We start from the raw sequence: 12446 nt of genomic DNA on the forward strand, positions 1-12446 counted from the left end.
AACTGGGCTACCCGCGGTACTTGTCCTAATGCTGAACGTTTAATTAAAGAGGGCGACAGGTGAGCACGCCCCCAGCAATACCTCCAATCAAAAGAGGCCGCCCCACAGCGGGCTCCTGGGAGCCAGATGCAGGCGCAGCGTGCAGTGTAGCCACCCCACGACGGGGCATGTGGGAGAGGCTCTGGTTTTGCTAACCAGGAGTCCACGGGGAAGCGGCACTCAACTCCAGAGGCGGCAAAGAAGGCGGAGCCCGCTCGCAGCTCCCCGCCCCGCCCCCGGCCTGCGCCCTATTGGCTGCGGCTGTCGGACGTCACCGCTTCCGCCCCCCGCCTGCAGCTGTGCAACAACTGGCCGCAAAGTTTGCTCGCGCGCCCCCGCCCCCGCCCCCCGCGTCCCGGGCAGCGAGCTGAGCCCCCGGGCGCAACTCTCCGCGCGGCGCCTGCAGCTGCTGCCCTTGACTCGCGGGGCGGATCCGACGCGGGGACCTGGGGGCGCCCGTGGAGCAGGCGCTGGAGCGGAGCGGAGGCACGATCCGACCGGGAGCTGCTCCGGTTGCCCTCCGCCGCCTCCCCTCGTTGTTTGCAGCAGCAGCAGCGGAAGGTATCCGCTCTGGAGCGCCAGATGTGAAGCAGGTAAGGCAGGCAGCATCCATCCGTCCCTTCCAGGTCCTTTGCCGGGCGGCTCCTGTCTCTCTCTGTCCAGGTCCTTTGCAGCCCCCGGCTTGGGCAGCAAGTTTGCGTTCTCCTCCCTGGCCATGAGTTTCCCGTTCATGTGGCATTATTCCAAGCTGGAGGGTTGTAGCCTCCCTCCCGCCGCATATATCCGCACACGCGCTTTGATTGCAGGCTTCCTGCATTTCCGTGCCCTCTGAGCACTGGTTGCATGGAGTGCCAGGAACAGCGGCTGCTGCCGGGCCCTTAGGAAGCGCCTCTGACGCTTGTTTGGTGCCCATTCGCGGAGTCCTGGATGTTGACACTGCGAAACAAACACCTGGGTTTTCTGCCGAGCAGGCCCCAGCAGTTGTGCAGTGGTGAGGGGCGGGGAGCTCGGCAGAACGTTTCAGGTGAACGGCTGGGTGTGCTGCAGGGCAGGACACAGACCTGAACAGGCAGAAATTCCCCCATCCCTTCCCTTTCTCCCAAGAGCAGCTTAAGTTTCCATGAGGAGATGTTGCTCGAACTTTTCCAGCCTTGGAAGTGAGGCCATTTTTATATAGATCTCACAGATTAACCGATGTATTTAGCTGAAAAGCTTTTGTACTTTAAAACAGTCCAAGGTCAGAGGGTGGGTGGGAGTAGAGAAAGGGCACAGAAATGCCCATGTGAAATTGCATTCTCTCTGTACACCAGCCTGGTTGATTAGATCTCTTTGATTCAGGGACCCTGTTCTTGTTTCTTGTTTGGACAGTACATAACACTGTGGGGTCCTGACTGATAATTGTGGCTTCTGGGCTATACTTAAATAGAAAGCATAATTCATAGATTATAGGCCCATTAATCTATTATAGCTAGTGTTTCCTCTAATTTTTTCCATCCAGGGTGGAATAATTTTGTTATGTGCACCAAGGCATGTGGAGATGTGCACCACCAATAGACACATGCTGTCCATGGTACGTGGCTCTGGGCACTGTGCTAGTCAGTTGGACAGTACTTGAATCTCACCTGTAAGCTGAGTGCTTGGGCAGCTGCGCAGGAAACACTGATTGTAGCCAACAACAAGATTTTACTAGAGGTACATATGGAATGGAGTTATATACAGTTATTGGGCCCAGTGGGACCTCAGTTTAACCCTTTGCAGTTATTTGGTCCCTGATTTGTTGTCACAAGTGTACATGACCTTTTCCTGAGCATGGAAGCCAGCAGGGCTTCCTGCTCTCAACACCCGCCAATGTAAAGGTCTGAATCTGCCTAGCCATTGTGTGTACAGAGTCTGTTGACATCAGAGGGACTCCTTCATGCGGAGAGTTTGCAGAGTCTGACAAGTGCTATGTGGCTACAGTTCAGTCACAAAACAAGCTCAATGATACAGTCAGCAAGAGGAGTCAGTTCAGAAGGGTTTGCAGCAGGTGTGGGTTTGAGGGAGGTATTTCAGGGAAGAACGAGGCAGTTTGGCATCAGAGAGGTTGCTCATACCACACCTCTGTATTTGGAACAACTGTCCATCGCAAGCCAGTAGAGCCAAGAAATATGGCTCCGGTTCTCCCCTCTGCCCAGTTGTTTTTCATTTGTGTTTGCAGGTTGCAGCACAGAATCGCTGTAGAATCACAAATTATGCTATATTGGGACAGGCAGCTTGATGTTACAGGAGAGTTAATTTTGCTGGCAGCAAACTTCAGAAGGGCTGGGCTGGACTGAGAGATGACGTGTGAGGAGCCAGAAGTTCATGCCAGTGTGTAGGCGTGAGTCTGAGGGAATCTTAATTTTGGTGTATCATGTAAGTGGAAAAAAGCATACATCTCACCAGCTAGATAAGCTTCTGAATTTGTGCCGCTGCCACTGAATTTGTGATGCCATCCTCTTCATGTTTTACAAGGGATTGTTGTTTGATCTTTTGCACATAGACCTGAGCTTAGTTTGTGTCAAGGGACAGGTTGCCTGCAGGAGGAGTTCTGCATGAGTCAGGGCTGAAAATCAAATGCTCCCTTCCCTTTTTGCAAGTTCAGAGCAGAGGATGTGGGTGAAGATTGTGGAGCTGAGCAGTCATAGAAGGAAGCAGGGCCCTGGGAGCATTGTTAAGAAACAAGAGTGGGCCTCCAGTGGAGTTTCTGGACTAGTAAATGCAGATTTTGGATGATCCAAGGGGCTTTTCTGGCCTGTTCCATGGAGGGTAGACGGCAACAGAATGCGTGGTAGCTTGTTGGTTTTCCAGTCCCCTAGGCTCAGATTGTCAAAGCTTTAGGTAAAGAGAAGCGTAAAACTGATTCTAGAGAGCGCAGAAATGTTCCTTGCAGATGCTTAAAGTACAGCAAATGCTGTGCTCCTTGGGAATTTAACACCACGGATCTCTATGATCTAATCCCCTGGATGCTGTACTTGTTTCAGGTCTTCCATGAGCTGTTTGCAGAATCAGAGTTCATCTGTACACTACTGCACAGTCTGTTGTATTTCCAGAGATTTGATAGCTTCTGAAAGAACCTCTGTTGGTGCCAGAAGGCATGGCTGAGTGGGCCTGTCTGGTTGTGGATTTAAAGGCTCTTTTATATGTTCCGCCTCTAAAATGGTTTCAGTGCCTTTAGTTTTTTTCCATGTGCCTTAGTTTCCCGTTAGAAACCCACAGCTTCACTGTGTAAACATGCCAATAGGAAGGTTTGTTTTTTGATTTGAGGCAGTGGCTCTGCCTGCTTTTGAACCAAGGACCTCTTGCGTGTTAGGCAAATGGGATAACCACATTTTTGAGGCAGCGTGCAACAGACACAGCCTGGAACCAGGACTGGAGGAGCTTCCAACAGGCTGCGAGGGGCTACTTTGCTAGTAGCCCATGGATTGGGTTAAAGTCTTAGGAATGTGCTGCCTCCTGCGTTGTGTCCAAAGTGCTTATGTTGTCGTCTGATGACAGGCTCTATTGCACTGTTGGACAGACTTCAAATAACTCCTGAATGTACACTTCAAAGCATGCCCCCCACAACCCAAGGCCAAAGAGGTACAGAGGGTGAGTCTCCCTATCTGATCCTCCCCAGGACTCTGCGTGCTAAGGCTGGGGACGTCCAAGAAGAGACAGACTCGCCCCTCCCTCCTGCTCTTCTGCTGGTTTTCAGGGCTCGGGGACCAGGCAGGAATGGGTTAAAGGCTGTGTTCCAGCTGACTTGCCCCTCCACCCATGACACCCCACCCACTCTTAACTCTTTCCTGCCACCTGCTTGAAACAGACCACAGGCCCCTAGAGGAGAGGGGAAGAGTTTAGAGTCCCTCTTCAGTGATTTCAGCACCCTCTTGTGACCCTGCCTCCATCCAAGGGAGTTCCGGTGGGACCAGGACTTGACTTGCCAGCCTCTGTAGAAGTATCTTCAAGATAAGTATCTCCTCTTGATTTATTGTTTTGCCCTGCCTGCCAGGTACTGATTTAGATTACAAACTTAGAACCAAAAAGAGTATACGGCACGTCTGCTCTATAGCACAGAGGGAAAAACCATTTCTCAACCGATGAACAGGGGCAATATGGAATTTGGTGCGGTGTTTGTTTTATTTGTCTGAGATCTCAGATGCTCTTCAGGCTTCCCAGAAAGCTCTGTATGGCCCAACTAATCCTGAGTTTTGCAGTGTATGGACTTACCATGAACTTCTTTTTTTGTTTAAAGCAAGGCAAGATGAAATGACTAATCCTGTTGTCTTTGCGAATCCCTTCAGGAAAGCATCAAAGGAATAATGTGGCTTGCAGCTGCAAGGCCTGAGTTACCCGTTGTGGTAGAGCAGTTAGTTGGCTACAGGACTTCACACCTGCTGCGCAGCCCTGTCTGCCAACAGAGCTAGTGTTTCTTTTGTTGCAGTCAGCTGTACTGAGCGGGTGTCAGTTTTCAGAGCTCGCCACATGAATCAGGGGCTGCCATAAAAAATAAGGTGGTGGAGATTGCTGTGTTCCTGCCGCCTGCCCCCACAGTGCTTGACAGATGTTGAGTTGGCACCTAATATTGCACAGTGTAAAGGAATAGGGTTGGTGAGCCAATAGGGTGTTAGGCTGACCTTTACTCGAGGAAGTACATTGGGACTCCCAGGCTCTATTCTCGTGTGCCATTGAATGACTGCAGGATTTGGGGCAAATCGTCTGTGGCATTGTTCCCCTCTTGAAAAGCGTAATGGTGATCGTTGCTGCAGAGGGTGCTGTGTATTCAGCTTGTTAGAACTTTGAGCTCAAAGCCCTCTGAGATCCTTCGATGAAAGACCCCATCGGAGTGCAAAATTTTATCTCAGTCTGATAGAGTAAAATCTCTTCTGTTTGTTGCCTGGTACAGTGCCCATTAATGGGGAATCTTTGTGCTTCTACAGATGTCTACTCCTAAAGCACTGCGGTTATCAGTGGTCGTACATGGTTCAGTCTTCGTTTCTTTCCGTAGACAGGGAAATAGTCTTTCTGTTTAGGCTGGGAGTTGTCTGTTTAGGGTGTGTGTTTCTTTTTTTTTTTTTTTTTTTGTGCTTTTAAATCTCTGCCTCTGTTGAAGTCTATCATCGCTATTGATCTTTGTTAAAATCACGCTGTCCTCCAACCACCCAATAAGCATGATCCCATACTGATCTGTAATAATACTAATACTAAAATGACTTCAACGATTTAAAACATTTTCAGGGGGTCCCATTTCTGTTGGAGCCGGTAACAAATTGCTCGTGGCAGAAGGGCAGTCATATTACCGATGGGGGAAGGTTCTTTGGCAGGTTTTGTAAGGGCAATATACAACATCAGTCACAAGGTGAGTGGTTGGTGGGGACGTATGCCCCCCAACTCTCTGCTAGCTGCATCTCTGGCTTGCTGATTTCAGTGGGAGCAGGAGTGGACCCTAGGGATGCCGCATGCAAATAGTCAGCAGTGTCTGATTTCAACAGTCCTGACGCTCTTTGAGCCCCTTTTCTGGGGGGAACACCGACAGCTGTAACCTATATGCACAGCTTGTCAAGCTAAGGCGGAGGCAGAGGTAAGGGGGGCAGGTACGCAGGGGCCTGGCATTTCAAATGGGCCGAGAGCTACTGGATCCCACTGCTGCCACTGTGGCAGCAGCAGTGGATGGAGCCCCAGGCCCTTCTGAAATGCTTCAGAAGCACCACTACGCGTGGCTCTGAGTGCCATGCTCTGGGTGGCACGAATGGCTGACTGCCCTCAGGCCCGCCTCTTCCTGCCTGATGCTCCTCCCCTTCTGGGGCATGGAGTGGACTCCCCTCCCCATACCTTACCCCCAGGCCTGCAGTGGCTGTTGGCCATGCTGCTGTAAGGGCCAGCTGGGTAGGCAGCTCCTGTTGCAAGGAGTCTCACTGAAGGATTTCCCTGCAGCTGAAGTAAGGGCTTTCCAATCTGGCTTTAAACCTTCTCACTTCTTACTCCCTCTGGCTCACCTTCCCCGACATGGCAGGATCACAAACGCAGACATTTGTGCTGACTTTTTAAGCACCATTTCACAAGCCTTGCTCTAAAAAGCTGGATGATGTGGTACCGGGAGCCCAGTGTACAGGAGCGCTACTACTGTCAGTACCACTGATGCCACGGAAGCAGAGACCCACATGGTGAGAAACGTGAGGCAAAAAACAGTCTGACCTCTTTGCCCACTTCTTCCGGGGCAGGTCTCCCTGGAAAAGTCCAGGCAGAGTGAGGCTTCTACACTGGGGCTATTGGAGTTGCAATGAGGAGAGGTTTGTTCCACCCACCCCCCATTCTGCGAGCTGGCGAATGGGAGATAATTAGGGGTAGCCCAAGGAGGAGAAGCAGTAACAGTGGCAGAGGAAGGAGGGTGGGGCTGAGCTGGGAGTTTGACTTGGAGCTGTGTGGGACAAAGTCCAAATAGTCACGTGTGTAGTGGCTGTGAAGAAGGGCCAGATCCTGGAAAGGGTGGGGCTACGTCACCCAGTAATAAGTAGGATCAGGCCCTGAAAAGCAATGGACAAATTACCCAGCCGCAGGAGCGGGTTGGAGGCCACGTGATTCTGGCCACGGCACATTTCCTGGAGTGTTTTCTGGCTATTGTAGCATGGAAGCTGTAAACTGAAACAAGGGAAGAGGGGGAGGCAGGTTCTTTGAGAAGACGTTGTAGTTAGTGGCTGCTGTTTTGCCAGTTGTTAGGAAAGGGGCATTGTGTGATGCTGGGTCTACCTGCTCTGGGAAAGGGGTCTGTGCTTTGACAAATGCTCTTACAAAACCTCACATGACCTCAGCACTGACGAGCCCCTGACGGCTGCAGAGGGGGAAGATTCTGGAGTACTGGAGACTAATAGGTCTAGGATAGGTAGTGGCTGTGCAGACTTACCCCACCCTGACCCTTACCCCTGCTCTGGGGGCACTGCTGTGTGAAGGTGAGTCAAGCTGCCACTCCCCAGCCCTTGCACTTGGACTGACTAGCGTTCTTAGCTACCGCTTACTCCCAGCTGGGGTAAAGCTGCTGGGGGGAGGTTTGTAGAGATCCATGACTTGGAGTACATGGGAGCCACTGGACAGTGAGTTGGGATGTGTGGCTTACCCAGTGCCAGAGAAGTGCAGGACACTTGGCTAAGCATGGGTCAGCTGGTTGGAAGTGTACATCATTTCAGCATACCCCAGGACTTAGGGTGGGGCTCTGACTCCAGACAGATTCTCTGCCCTAAGCAGTTTATAGTGGAAATTGAGAACAGAACATCCATGGGAGCTGGCTGTGCAGAGATGTAACATTGTCCTTTATTTGTCCCCTTCTACCTCAACCCTTCCCACCCTTCTCCCATGGCCGCTTGACTCTACCTAACTGCAGGGGGCTAGTTTTTGATCTGCAGAAGTCCACTGAACTGTGCTCTGGTTACCGTGGAGACCATCTCTCTTCTCCTGTGGTCAGAAGAGGTGCTTGAGACAGCAACCTTCTTGAAAAGAAACAAGGTTGATAGGAGAGAATTTTTGAGTCTGGATCTTGCTTTGATAATCTTTAGCATATGTGCCAGACTTTTATTGTGTGTTCACTCACCCCTTCTCTGCGCGAGGGAAGCGGAGGGACATCCCATGGTTTGGCCAAATTTGGGGGCTTATTTGGTGCTATCCCCAATCTGGGAATGTGTCACTATAATTGGAATAGTTTGGGTGGGCAGCTTCGATGGAGCACAGACCTTGGGTAAGATACAGAAACCTAGGTGAAAGGCCCATTGTTAATCCACAGCTAAATAGTCATTTTGTGTGTGTGTGGTTCCCATGGGCTTGTTGAATGTGCCCAGCCCCTTTCTTTTTGGTGGGTTCTTATATCACACTCATCCGGGTCTATTTATGTGCTTTCCAGCGATGCCTTCAGCCACATGATTAACTCCTGCTCCCTATTTATTCTGTCCTCTGCTGCCTAGGGGTGTGCAGAGGTGTGTTGTGTTTTGCAGTTTTTAAGTCTGTTTGCCAGGAGGGAGAGGAGTCTCCGAGTCCAGCAGAACGTTGCTTATGCTTTTGTGGAAGCTCATTTCCCAGCACGTGTGCATCCAAAGACAGCAGCTGCAGCCAGATGTCCAAAGAGCTAGCAGCAGCCCACCCTTCTGGCCCATGCTCAGTGCCTTAAGTTACGTCATTGAACCACCCATCCAGTCTTGGCCAGTTTTGGACACGTCCTTGGCAGGCTTTGAAGGTATCCTCAGAATAACAGGGGCTGCAGTAAAGATGGCAATGAGGAGGATTTCATGCAAAGACAGCCTGCTGCTCCCTCCCCCATGCCTGTGGCGCACAAGCGAAACATCTGCGTATCTTTGCTTTGAGGCATGGAAGCACCAGTAGATGATCCTTTTGTTCTTTCTAAGCCCACGTTGTGGAAGGTTTCCATCCATTTGCCACGACCTTGTGCGGCTTGAAAAATTTACTAGACCTTTGCTATTCAGAAGGGTACGTCTGCTAGCCAGGGACTGATTAAAAATACTATGGGGGTGGGGGCAGGGTGCACACCAATCAGGTTCATCGGTAGCACCAAGCTCATTTCACCAGCAGCAGCTGAGCTGAAGGTGGTGAGATTCCTACCAGGTTGACAACAGTGGTCTTTTGAATCAGCTTCAGGCTGGCAGCGGTCGAGCAATGTAAAGCTGTGTTCTGGCTTCTGGAATGGAATATGACTTGTCTCTCTCCTTCTCCTCTTCCCTACCCTCCTTTCTGTTGCTATTCTGCCTCCCCCCAGCAGTGGAGGGTGAGGTTTGGCTCTGGACTGGGTTTTGTGCTCAGCTTTGAGGGCAAATTGAGACTCGCGTTCGGGTCTGGCTGTCGAGATGAGGCTTAAACCATCACCAGGAAATTATATTGTTCCCTCTTTGGAGTCTGTCCTGGAGCCAAAACTCATGGGGCAGAAATGGATCTAGGATTCCAGGGCATTTGGGCCCAAATTCTGTTTTTTTGGTGTCTCAAGAGATGGCCCAGTCTGCTTTATTTAGTTTGTTTAAATAAATAAATTTAAAAAAATGCTGAGGTTCATGTTGCTTGTGTGGGTATGTGAAAGGCCAGTTGCTTACCTGACATCCCCAAAGCAAGGAGATGTTGCTTTCCATGACTCATAACAAATGCTGCAGGCTCCCCTAAGAAAGGGTGAGCTCATTATTTTGGCTGGGACTGGGCATCTGGTTTCCTTAGCAATCTAGGGAGAGTCCAGCTTGCAGGAAGGATGAAGTGGCAGGAGGGGATTTCCAAGCTTGTTTATTTGCGTAAATGGTGTGAACCCTTGCAGGCAAAACACAGAAAGTTTTGTGCATCTTGAGCTATGTGGAAAGGCTTGTAGATTTCATCTTTTTCATTTTTGTAGGCATTGTCTCCCCTTTAAATGCTATACCACCAACCTGCAGTGCTTCAGTGTCTGGGCCAACGGGGAGAGCGTCTCCTGTTTGACATAGCTAATCTGTGTCCCTGAGAGGTGGTAGCTGCATTGAGAGGAGAGCTTTTCCAGTGATCGAGAGCTGTCTGCACAGGGAGTTAGGCGACAAATCCACACCTCTGAGAGACACAGCTCTACCAGTGCTAGTTCTTAGACCACTATATCTGAGTTATTCATGCTCTGTCTTACTGGGGTAGGTGTGTGAAAACACTAAATAATATGATGGAACTGGATCCCCTATTTTCCACACGGGTGTTGATCTGGGCCATTAAGTGAAGAGGAGTGGAGAAGCAATTTATTTATTTAGCACACCTACTGATGGTTTTATTTTTTGCTGTTTCTGCACGGTCCAGGAAGACAGAGCCATAACCATCTCAGGTGCTACAAGATTGTTTGTAGAACCACAATGGAATGTATTGGGATACAATGTTTGCAGAAATATGAGATGGCAAGGTTAGCAGACTGTCAGAGGAAGTTGCATAAAAACAGATTGGCTGGAAACAAGCCAAAGAAGATTCTATTCCTTTTCTGCAGTGTTGGACAGATTTATTTTTTTTTGTATGGCTATGTCAGGCCTGATTCCCTTTCATGTAAGCCCAAAGAAATACCACTGAAATGAGGTAAGTTAAACCAGTTGTGACACCAACAGACCTATGTTGTTGGTAGAAGGGTTGAACTTGTAACCTTAAGGGCTAAAGCCTTCTGCTCTACCACATGAGCTAAATGCCAGCAGACTCTCAACCAAGGTTATAGATGGGAGACTTCACTCTCGCTAGTGTGTGGGCTCAGTACCTGTGAAGTTGCATAATGTAGGACTGGCAGATGAGAATAATAGTCACATGGTGTTCTCGATCATGAAGAATCCCAATACTCTCGATGAACCCTATAAACAGGATTCTCTTAAGTGGTATGCAGCTGCTTTTGGGATGGAAGATCTGCTGGTTCACAGATCTTAGCAATCCATCTTAGATCTGCAAGAGAGGTTAAAATAGGGAAAGAACAAGTTAAAAAATTACCGACTGGTCAGGTGTCTTTTGTCAGGGCCTGATGAAATACGTCCCATGATACTCAAGGAACTGATTGAGGCTGTATCTGAGCCATTAGTGATCATCGTTGAAAAGCTATGAATAATGGGAGGGAGTCCAGAGGACTGGAAAAGGGCCAATATAGTGCCCATCTATAAAAAGAGAAATACGGACAACCCAGGGGACTCCAGACCAGTCACTTAGTTTCCGTACCTGGAAAGATAATGAAGCAAATAATTAACCAATCAGGTGATAAGGAATGGTCAGCATGGATGTATCAAGAACAAGTCATGTCAAAACAACGTAACGGATTTCTTTACAGCCTTATGTATGGGAAGAGGGAGAGTTGTAGATGTAGTATATGTTGGCTTTTAATAAGGCTTTTAATACTGTCTCACATGACCTGCTCAGAAACTAGAGAAATACGACCCCGATGGCTCTATTACAAGATGGTTGTTTAGGTGGTTGGAAAATCATTTCCCAGAGAATATCTATCAGTGGTTCAGTCATCAGGAGTGTTGTAAGCATGAGAGCTGATTCTGTGGGTGCTCCAGCCCTGGAGCACTCATGGGTGGGGAAAAAGGTGGATGCTAAGCCCCCCTTTCTGCACTTCTACCACCCCCGGTGTCTACTGCCATTCAGCACCTCTCCCCACAGCGCCTCCCAGTGGCTGTGGATCAGCTGTCCCTTGGTGCTCGAGGTGGAGTGTGGGAGGGGGAGTGCTTGTGGGAGGAGTGGATCTGGGACAGGAAGATGCAAAGCAGGAATGGGAAGAGCTAAGAGGAGGGGGAGTTGGAGGAAGTGGGGGCAGGGCCTGGGGCAGGACCACGGAAAGCACGTTAGAAAGTCGGCAGGTTTGTAAGCAAAGCGTCAAATTATCCTTCCAGTCCTACTCTGCGCAGATTAGGTCTCAGATGAAGTATTGCATCCAGTTCTTGGCACCACACTTCAAGAAAGATGTGGACAGATGAAAATAGTCCAGAGAAAAACAACAAAAAAAGAAGGGTCTAGAAAACATGAGGGTAGGTACGAAAAAAAAATAAAAATATTGTTTAGTTTGGTGGAGAGAAGACTTCTGAGAAAGGAACATAACTTACAAGTACAAAAAAGGTTGTTACAAGGACTGAGGACAACAGTTGTTCTTCTTACTTGATGAGACTAAGAGAACAAGAAGCAATGGATTGAAATTGCAGCAATGTTGGTGGTTTAGGTTGGACTTAAGGGAAAACCTGTCAAGTTGGTTCAGCATTGGAATAAATTTTTTAGGGAGGTTGTGGAACCTCCATGATTGGAGGTTAAGAGCAGGTTTAGATAGTCTAGGTAATATTTTTGTCAAGCCATGAGTGCTGGGGAGGGAACTAGATGACCTCTCAAGGTCCCTTCTGGTTATAGATAACCACACAATTATATGATGACGAAGAAGCCTTCACAGGGCAGTTCGAGATGGGTAGAGTGAAAATTGGGCTGTATCCAGCATGTTGGGTTTTGCACTCCTGTCTTGCTGGCAACTGAAAAGTAATTGCGACATTTAAATCATACTGGGGTAAGGCTGGTAAAGATCCATGTATGTTGCAACACCAGCTGCAATTAAGCACTTAATCAGCATTAATGGAAATCTTTTTCTGTGCCTATATTCTTGCTGGCCCTTTGACCATGGCTAAACCTCCCAGATATGACTGGTAGAAACACACCCAATGTGCTGGTGAAACTCTGGTTCTCCACTGAGTCCAGGGAGGTCCTTCATGGAACAGCAGCAATGCAGAAAGGTACCTAGCCAATAAGCAGCCAGGGAGTTAACAAAGAGACAGTGTTACTGAGCAGGTTTGTATGTACTTCCTGGTGAGCCTAGAGATGAGAGAATTTCAAAACTTGACAGCATTTGCCAGCAAAGAACGAAGGTTTCTTTTTATGCCTATGTGCACATCGTGCAAGACTGGAACAGC

General features: G+C 49.1%; 1 protein-coding gene across 3 annotated transcripts in view; it reads left to right on the forward strand.

Annotated features, from left to right (window-relative positions):
* The first annotated feature begins 359 nt into the window (after window positions 1–359).
* The window catches only part of LOC142008146 (mitogen-activated protein kinase kinase kinase 3-like), a 129627-nt gene continuing 117540 nt past the window's right edge, over window positions 360–12446 (forward strand). For all 3 annotated transcript variants that reach the window (XM_074985156.1, XM_074985157.1, XM_074985158.1), the window contains exon 1: window positions 360–632. The gene's annotated coding sequence lies outside the window, so the exon portion shown is untranslated. The remainder of the gene's footprint in view (window positions 633–12446) is intronic.

The sequence above is a fragment of the Carettochelys insculpta genome, chromosome 2, assembly GCF_033958435.1.
Source record: "Carettochelys insculpta isolate YL-2023 chromosome 2, ASM3395843v1, whole genome shotgun sequence".
NCBI lineage: Eukaryota > Metazoa > Chordata > Testudines > Carettochelyidae > Carettochelys > Carettochelys insculpta.